The sequence below is a fragment of the Misgurnus anguillicaudatus genome, chromosome 22, assembly GCF_027580225.2.
Source record: "Misgurnus anguillicaudatus chromosome 22, ASM2758022v2, whole genome shotgun sequence".
NCBI classification, from domain to species: domain Eukaryota; kingdom Metazoa; phylum Chordata; class Actinopteri; order Cypriniformes; family Cobitidae; genus Misgurnus; species Misgurnus anguillicaudatus.
The window spans coordinates 21127863-21138405 of NC_073358.2; the positions used below are offsets into that span (position 1 = coordinate 21127863).

The 10543-nt window shown below is 34.9% G+C and overlaps 1 pseudogene; it reads right to left on the reverse strand.

Moving 5' to 3' along the window:
- Window positions 1-7622: 7622 nt before the first annotated feature.
- LOC141359003 (5S ribosomal RNA) lies at window positions 7623-7739 on the reverse strand (annotated as a pseudogene).
- Window positions 7740-10543: the final 2804 nt, after the last annotated feature.

A 10543-nucleotide genomic window follows, 5' to 3' on the forward strand; every position in this document is an offset into this window, starting at 1 on the left:
AAGTCAGACAACCCAGACGGCAATTTATATCAAAATTATTTAATTTGTCAGCAATTTGAGAGGTCAGAAAAGTTTAAAAATACAACACTGAAAAAATTCCTTGCTGCCTTAAATTATTTTAGCTTACTATTATTTCTGTTGACTAGAGAGGAATTGTTATAACTTATAAAATACAGTTGAATTAAATTAGTTATAACAACTATCATTAAGATAAATAACAGTAAGTTGAAATGACTTGTAAATCTGAGTTGATTGAACAAAAAAGAGAATTCTAGTACAATAGTCAGTCTGTGATCTATTTCTTATATATTTAAATATTGTAAAAGGAGATCTGTCACATAGAACCATTATGTAGTTTTGCTGTTAACATGATGCTTTTAATGTAAACCTTTAATGTATGCCTACAGGATACTTTACCTATTTCACTTTAAAAACAGTGTTTCTACTGCAATTCATTAAATGCTTTTTACAATAAGTTATGTACAAAAAAATATATCAACAAAAGTTTTTGTTTTACTTTAACTTTCAGTTAAATTAAGTTAAATAATTTCAACTTGTATATACGTTAGGTCAACTTTATTCTAGTAAAAACTTAAAATATTAGGTTCAAGTGAATTGCATAACTTGCTATGATATTATTGCATATGTTTAATTTATTTTTTATAATTTTTCTGTTTTATATACATTTTCTATTATTTTTTATATATATATTTTTTTTTGCTGTGTCTGTTGTTTCTGTGTTAAAAGTAAACTGTAAAAATTCACTAAAAATGTAATTCCTTATTGAGCTTACATTTTTAAGTTTAATCAACTTTAATTAACTATTCAATTCAACTTTCTTGACTAGTGAGGAGTTGCTATAAATTATAAAAATACAGCTGAATTAGCTTATATTTCAACTTTTTTTGATCATGTATAGCAAATCCTCAGTCAAGAAGGTTGAAGTTAGTTGTGATGTTCAAATTAATTAAACTTAAAAATTTTAATGCAAATAGCTGCTTTTAAACAAGACAATTGAAGTAAAACTGAATTAAACTGAAGATGCATATTTGACCTACTTAAACATTACTAAACCAAATTGACAAGCAACAAGCAGAAACAACACAACTACGCATTTGCCTATTTTTAAAATAATAGTGGAGCTTGGTTGTGTCAGTCATAGAGGTCACACTCACAAGAATGTCCTCTTTGCTTCTGTTGATGTGGCTGTAAAGTAATTAAGGTAATTAAAAGGGTAATTATAGACATGTCTCAAAGGTGGTCACATTATGCCTACAGCTACACAAAAGAAAAAACAACAAACAACATATACATTCAAATAAAAGTGATTCCTTTGTGTTAAATTTCTGTGTATTAAATGTGTATGTTTTTTATTATTTAGCAAGCAACACCTTCTAATTATATGTTAGCACAGTGTTGTCTCTATATCTTTTAACCACAATTTAAATTTCAAAAACATTTCAAAGTATCCCTAAAGACCTGAGGGGTAAAACAAAGGTTATACAAATGAGTGTCTTCAGCTATAAAACAGCAGCTTGTACTACAAGGGACATTGTTTTGTGATTTAGGGCTGAGTGACCTGAGATAACCTTAGAGACACCATTCTGCATGATCCTGTGACCTCCAGTTCAAGCTTTGACGCCCTTCCGGAGAAACATGGGAATGACATGTGAAACGACTTCTGAGATGAATGTCAGAAGTAAAATCCAATTTATTTTATCAACAGACAAATTAGTGGTTATGTGATGCAATGTGAAAGCTACAAATAAATGTTATTTAAACTGTTTTTAAATTAATTATGTAAAATTAATATCAAACCCATAATCCTGAAGTGAGATCCTTCTTCAATCAGTCTGAGATGTTGTTACCATGGGTACAAGAATAGATAGTTTGATTGGACAGACTCACACGCGTTGATACGGTTACCCACCTGGCCCAAATGGTCAAACTAACTTACGGTCTATGTTTGTTTATCTGTCTGGCTTGTCGAATAGCTTGTCGAAAATAAAAAATGTTTTGGTTATCATATGAGGAGAGACAGCAAGCATGGATAATTTTTTTAACTAAAGGGTTTGACAGCCAGTTGTCTGCACTGTGCGTACCATTAAAGGGCGCTAATGCGGTTTACACTTATGACATACAAAGAAAGCAAGAGAGAATAAGGAAAATTAAATGTAAAAAACTGTGTAAGTGATAGGTGATTGACTTCATGCAGCACCCAGAGGGAAATCGGCAAACAACGTAAGAGTCCCGCGAGAGCTATTACACTGGTCTTAAAACAGTGTTGAGTTACTTTGATGTCATAAGCTGATCATTCTGTGCAGCGCTGCATAAAGTCGAACACACTCTCCAGAGTGGTGGATTATAGCGGGATCAGGCTCCAAAACACAATGAAAATTTCCACAAGAAGTCTAATGACAATAGAGCTTGCATCATCAGTCTGCCTTGATGTCTTTATTACCCACAGTCACTTTGTGTTAAGTTCATTGTGTGGTTTGTTTATATTTTGTTTATTTGTAAATGTTTTTCATTTACATCATTGTGTTGTTAAGCTTGGGCCACAAAAGCTGTTTGTTTACTGTATGTTGTTGCAGTTGAAACCATTTATAGCATAAAGAACCATAGATAAATTATTGATTCATTTTACTTTACAATGATTCAGTATCAATATGATTGTATGATTCTGAAGACATGAGACCACATACTGTAAAACACAATTTCTTACCACAACCTTTTGCACAAAGATCTGATTGTTATATTTCATCAGGGGTATGTGTACTTTGAACATTACATCAAGCGTTTTGCATAAATCTGTTTTACTGAGATCATTTCCAGGACAGCACAGAAAGTTTTGGGTTCCTCCCTTGTTCTCTAAAATTACTCACTAAGCTTCAATTTTCCTCAAAAATATAACTAAAACAATGTACGCTTATTAAAAAAAGGCTATGACATTTTTACTTAAAGCAGAAAGTGAAAATTGTAAGAAAAAAATCCAATCAATTTCAAAACCATATGCCAAAACCCATACAGTATGTTTAGGGACTCTCTGTGTTGTTTTATATGATAAAATTAAGAAATGTATATTTTATAAGAGGCTTTAAAGGTCACATAACACACAGTGTTTCTGCTACTCTCATGATGTTGATTTCATGCCAGCTCTTGGTTGGTATTCCAGGTGCCCATATAAGGACTTCCACTGTACTTACAGCACTGAAATTGCCCATAAGATTAATAAAGCATAATTGTTACATATGAAACTTTCCAAAACATGTACGAACTCTGGTGAAGTGCATTCGACACAGAAATACTCTGTCATACGTCTAACTGCTTTTTTGACACTTTACCTATGACAAAAAACTTTGCACATTTTATTTTACAAACTGTGCACATATTATAATTTTTTTTAAACATGCCAAGAGTGATTTCTTACAGTTTGTTTTTTAGTTTTCCGCTTGACACGTGTCTGGAGTCTCAGTTGGCACTTCAACTACAGACAAAATCTTTAGTGTTTAGAGACCCAGACATGATATCATAAAATGAAAAAAAAAAAATAAACTACAAAATTTTAGATCATGATTCAGTAGTAAGTTGGAAAATAAACTGATGTCATGGTATACTCCCCCCCACACACAAACAGGTGAAAACGTGTTCTGAGATCACTGACTGAAAAAAGATAATTTCCTTGTTTGTTTGTTTGTTTCTCTCACTGACCCATTTAATCTTATACTCTAAACATTTACAGTACATCTTAACAGCATATGTCCAATACATCACCATTAAAACTAGGCTATATATTTCTATAGCGCCTTTCCCATGATAGTAAAGTCATGAAAAAGTATACGAATTTCATGGCAGTTTAATTATTCTGAAGTCAATATGGCTGTTACTGTCATGTCAGGGGTGCTGACATTAGGTAAGCCAGTTAGGGCCTCTTAATAAATACTTCATAGTCTAAAGCTGCTTATAGGGAAATGAAGTCAGCTTGCAGACACAGGGTGTGATACTTCTTCTTAGTCACTTTACAGTTTCATTACAGCACACATAACCTCAGTGCAGAAAAAGAGAAATGTAGTTAGACTTATCAAAACTATAGGGCTGTAATAAAAATGTATTAAAACTCCTTTTAACCAATGACTTGTATATAATCAACACTGTGGTGCGCTATAAAGCAATCCTAAAAGAATGGTACTAGTTTGCATTATTTAGTAAAAGCAATAATGTATTAATCAATGAAAGAACTGTAGAGGTTAGTGTGACATACAATCACAGTGTATCTTGTAATTGTTCATGTTTTGAGCTAGGTAGTAAGTTAACAAGACTTTAGGACCTACTACCCACTCCCCTTTACACCAAAGATGAAGCTTTCAATGAACCAGAAAGCAAAATGGGCCAGAACTGCATGCTCCATTAAAATAAAGGGTAATCATTACAAGGAATCTTAAATGGGTAAATCTTGACTCATGCATGGTTTCCTTGTACCCCTTTGCTTTGCCTATGTCCACTAAAGCTGTTGGTATGCCATGACTTAAGCTTGAGTTACTGATCATGGTACATTGGAGGTTAGAAATCAGGTGTACTACAGTTCAAGAAAGGGTCAAAAGAAGCTTTATTGTTATTTATACCACAAGTCTGTTGAATGCTTTATTCTGATTGGCTGAGAAATGTTCTATGGGTGTTGATTATTTCTCTGTAAACCACATACCTAATCTGTCTTAAAAAAAGGCACCAGGGCACTGTTGTCTTAACCGCGGTATAAGAAGAATAATTGACTCCGGTCCTTTAAATTGTTTGGAAATAATGCACACCTGCTTCGGGTCGTGCCACATTACCACCTTGGGTGTGCATTATTTTTGAATAATTTCTGTCATAAATTATTCCTTACTTCAAGAATATGTAACAGTGCAGTACATAGTACCATCATCATTATCACCCTTATAAGCAGCTTTCACTCCTTATATGGTTTTTAGTCTTGTTGCTCTTACCTGTGCAACAGACTCCTTATCGGAGGAGTCAGATATCCTTATACTACATACAAGTACACAACCACTGTAATCGTCAGCTAAGTCATCCTAAACTTCATATCTGCTTGCAAAGTTATTTACCTGTTTGATTTTTTTAGCTTCTGCTTTAATAATCTTAACAAAAAAGAGAAAATGCAAATAACATTGTTTGCTGAATACATGAATATAAAAAAATACTGTTTTAAGTTTTCTACTGGAAGACGAGACCACCCAGCTATATACATATGAGTCGTTCCCTCAGTGACAGAAAGACCCCCATAAAAGAGGTTGAATTATTATCCACTACAAAGCATTAAAGGGGTCATAGCGTGAAAATCAGACTTTTTCTATGTTTAAGTGCTAAAATTGGGTGCCCAGTAAATGTGAAAAAGAACAACTTTTTTTTGGTAAACCATTCTCTGCAAGCATGTGAAAAATCGTTCAGGGGTGCGTTTCCCGAAAGCATCGTTAGCCAACTACTATCGTAAGTTTCGTCATTACTGACAACGTTTAACGATTTGGTGTTTCCGAAACCATAGTTCAAATGAACATTCGCAAAATGCATCGCAAACTTGTGTGGTTTGAACGACAGCTTTTCACCTGTCGTTAGCATTGTTCCTTGTTATTATAATATGTAGACTTACGTTGATCATGCTTTTGGACAAAATAAGCAAAAAACATGTAGTACATTCTATATCCGTCATTCTAAATATTTTAACATTTTATTTTACTTCTTTAAGTGTGTAAACAGAAATAAAGTGCTGCATATGAAAACTGTGCATGTGCACAGTCTTACGAGCTTTAAGACCCTGAGGAATCCTTGGGAGAAGTGACGTAAGAGGGAACTTGCGCAGGAATTGAATATCTTGAAAATAAACAACAGATAACTAAATCACGATAACAAAATCAAAGTCTTCCGATGCAATATATGTTATTTACAGCAATATTCTGACATTAAATCGATTTGCACAGATTAATTAGTACTTCACCTCCCACGTGACATCATCAACTATGGTTTAAACGACAAATGTGCGACAAACTTACTATGCTTTCGGGAAACAGTAGTGACAAGGTAGTTAGTTTTTCCAACTATGCATCATACTATGTTGGTTGAGCAGCGAGTTGCGTCATTGTTCGGGAAACGCACCCCAGATTTTGCCTGTTTTGTGACGTAGGTAGCAATGCCAATTACAATAATACCGCCCCTAATCTGCACTATACAACCACGGCACTGCCATTTAGTGCAGAGAGAAAAAAAATTGACAGCACAATCGAGTCTCAATTTCAACAAACCACCATCATTGCGATCAGTGTTTGCATTTCATCAGCTCATTTGCATTTTAAAGGACACACCCAAAAACAGCACATTTTTGCCCAGGTCTACAAAGTGGCAATTTTAAACATATTATAATAAATGATCTGTGAATTCTTTTAGCTAAATCTTCACATACACACTCTGGGGACACCAAAGATTTATTTTACATCTTAATCATCTCCAGCAGGGCATGACATTAACACCCGCCAATGCGGGTGGATTTCGGCTGTGGCGGGTAAGACGGGCAATCCCAATAGCCACTTTGGAAGTTTGAATATAATTTTTTAATAGTAGTTTTCTTAAGTTATGCGAAATCATAAACAATGCGTAATGGGACACTGGGAAACTACAACTCCTATGAGCACTCCGCACCAGGCGCAACGCACAAACACCGTTTGTTGAGACGCGCGCACGTTCAGCGGAGCGTTGCGGACCAAAGCGCCACCTTCCAGAGAGTGCTAATGGATTTGCGAATGCACAAGAGGACGCAGTCTGAGTGCATACACACTTCGGGAAAGATAAATCAATTGCATGGAAGTGATTGAAGAGATATAAATTGCATGCACAGTCTCAGTACAAGAGCAGAGAGAAATTCAGCGCAGACCTGAATGCACACGAAATCAAAGGAAACCCGCCAGCTGAGAGGTTCATGCATAATTTTTATAATTAATAATTTTAATTCCTTACATTTATATAGCGCTTTTCTCAGTACACTGAAAAAAATGATTCATTGAATTTAATCAATTTTTTTAAGGTAAGTGGTTGCAATCAATTTATTTAAGCTACATTTAAACAAAAAAGATTAGTAACGTAAAACAAAATATAAAACTTTTGTTTAAATGTAGCTTAAATAAATTGATTGCAACCACTTACCTTAAAAAAATTGATTCAATTCAATGAATCATTTTTTTCAGTGTACTCAAAGCGCTTTACATATGAACGGGGGAATCTCCTCAACCACCACCAATGTGCAGCATCCACCTGGATGATGCGACGGCAGCCATATTGCGCCAGAACGCCCACCACACACCAGAGGAGACAGAGTGATATAGCCAATTAGTATGAGGGATGATTAGTAGGCCAATAGGCAAGTTTTGGCCAGGATGCCGGGGCACACCCCTACCCTTTTTCAAAGGACATCCTGGGATTTTTAACGACCACAGAGAGTCAGGACCTCTGTTTAACGTCTCATCCGAAGGACGGTGCTTTTTATTGACAGTATAGTGTCCCCGTCACTATACTGGGGTTATAGGACCCACACAGACCACAGGGTAAGCACCCCCTGCTGCTGGTCTCACTACCACCACTACCAGCAGCAACCTGGTTTTCCCAGGTGGTCTCCCATCCAAGTACTGACCAGGCTCAGCCCTGCTTAGCTTCAGTGGGCAAGCTGTCTTGGGCTACAGGGTGATATGGCTGCTGGTTAGGTTATGTAGGTTACTTTGGGCAAGAGTAATGTCCTCTCGACATTTGTCATTAAAAGTCTTAAATCACTTTTAACAGAAACCATGATCAAGCATATAAAATACAATCTGCATAAACAAGTTGACAGTACAATTCATGTACATTTCCCGACAGTATTTACTGCTGTTGTTAATAAATATTTAAAGTGGTTGTCAAGGGGTTTTGTGTTTATCTTTTCAGTTAATCTTCTACACCCCTGCTCCACTTTATATATATTCATTATTGACGCCTTACTAGCATGTTTTTCATGCACCTAAATATATGATAGGATATAGATGATATACCTGTATATAAATGTTGTCTTAATTTGGGTGGTCAGACTGCATTTGAAATTTAATCTGCATCTAATTTAGCTAAACCAAGTCAATTAAAGTCATTTTAGGATGCCAAAGTCAAGTTTAATCATATAAAATGTATTTTACCAGCAACAAAATTGTGGCCAGTGGAAATGCTGAGTGGCTTGTAACTTTGGAAAACAACTAGCCACTTTGGCTGGTGAGCAAAAAAGTTAATGTTACGCCCTGATTCTCCAGTTAAACTTAAAATTTGGTTACTTTCTCACAAAGCCAGTAGCACCTCACTGCAGAACACGACATCCAGGGGGCGGGGTTGGATCCAGATCCAGAGATCTCTTCCCACTGCACTTCGATTGGTCGGCAGTTTTACCACAAGACACGTCATACACTTGTTGTTGCGTTACCATTTCCGCATTGAGTCGTAACTAAATTAAGCTATTCTTTTGAAGGAAAAACAAACTCTCATGACTACAATAAAGTAGTGCCTTTAAGGTGAAATGTAATTTTTTTGCTATAATGTTTTGGAGTAAAACATTTCGGGTACTATGAGTAATCTTACCACATGCAGATTAATACCTATTAAGGCTTTGAACCGGTTCACGGAACAAAAACCAGAAACTTTTTCTGTTTTGCAAGGAACAGAAACGAAACCAGAAACTTTCAAAAAATTAATGTTCCGGAACAGAAACGTTTATTTAAAATAATGGTAACCGGTTAATAACGTTATTTTTTTCGTTCTTTGACAAAATTTCTGTGCAAACTCAATGAAGTTCACTTCCAGTCGTCATTGACTCATCATCTGAGAAATGAGAAGCTTGTGGAATAAATTTCCCGCCTAATGTTTTGAGGTCACGGATCAAAAAAGAATATGCATGAATAAAATAATAATAAGCGCAAATCAGAACTTTAAACAGATTTAAAGTTATATTGCACAAAACTGAAAAACGAATGCAAAGTTATCCAAATTGCAATCAAAATGACATTTTCTTTGTTTATATTTTTCATTTTTTTCTTCTCTTTAATATATTCTGCTCATATACATTTTTTTGTATGCTTGTGCTGTTTTTCCCTTGCTCTTATTTCCACACTCTGCCCTTGCATTTCCAAAAGTTGCAGTTAGAGTTTCATGCAAATCAGGGCAGACTTTAAGTGCTCCTCCTCTACCCAATCAGTCGAAGAGAGGGTGTTGACGTCACTGCGGTGCGACTCAAAGCAGGCGATCCTGCAGGTGAAGATGGATGACTGTCAGATGGGCTTTGATAATTTCAGATAACTTTTTTTATATTCACAGGTAATGATGTATGCATGTACAGTTTCTTTAAATATAATTATTGGCATTTATAGACTCCATTTTGAGAGAAAATGTAATTTTTCTACTGTTATTGAGCTTATTAAAACTTAGCGGTTAGCGGTTAGCGCTTAGCGCATTTACCTCAAAGTTTACTTCAGTAATATTACCTTTAAGTAAGTAATAATAGTACAGTTTGCATATCAATCCTGCTTCTTTATGTTTATTCATGAATTTATGCTGTTATGTGAAGTCATGAGAGCTATATTTATTGTAATACGAGACATTAAATGCGGTTATATGAATACTTTTGCTTGTAATGTGCTCATTATACACTCACAGTGGGATTTTTGTGCTGGATTTAAATGCATGTTTATATATTTGTTTTTTACATTGCAAACTTTTTGGTACAATATAACATGGTCTTATTGCAACACGTCCTATAAAACTGTTCACTGTACACGTGCCTTCCAGTGTACAGTTTGAAACACATGTAGCCTTTCTACAACCCTGCCTCTCGCCTTAATAATCTTAATATATGTGGAGATAAATAAACCTTTGCACTAAATCTGGCTACTTTAATCCATTTCTGTGTTCTGGCTCTGACACACCAAGAGACATGCCGGAGATTTTAAACATCTTTAAACCTCCTTATGTCCAATATTTTTTTTTTTTTTTTTTTTTTTTTTCTTGTTTAAGCTTATTTTAATGCTGATGGTATATCATTTTAAGTAATCTTTATTTTTTTTTTTTTTTTTTTTTTTTTGGCCCGCCACCACCCCCCCTCTTCGGAGGACAACTTTTTTTTTTTTTTTTTATATATATAAAGTACATTTTTTTACAGTACGGAAAATAGGAATACTTATTTACAGTGCACATAAGGGGAGGGGGATTAAGCACCACGTAAAAGTGTAACACATAACATACATACAACAAAATAACAGACAAATTACAAAAGGACAATACAGTTGCAGTGAGACATTATTATTGCTGGTTGAATAGAATGATCTTGAGGTTCACGTTCGTTAATCACAGTTAGAGTATTTAAGCGGAAATGGGTTTAAAAAGGGTTGGAAAAACATGTTATGCATGAGTTTAAATAGTGTGTGCCTATAGAGATAAAATAAATAAAATTACATAATAGAAGAGAGAGATGTGTGATTGGTAATGTACACGGCTT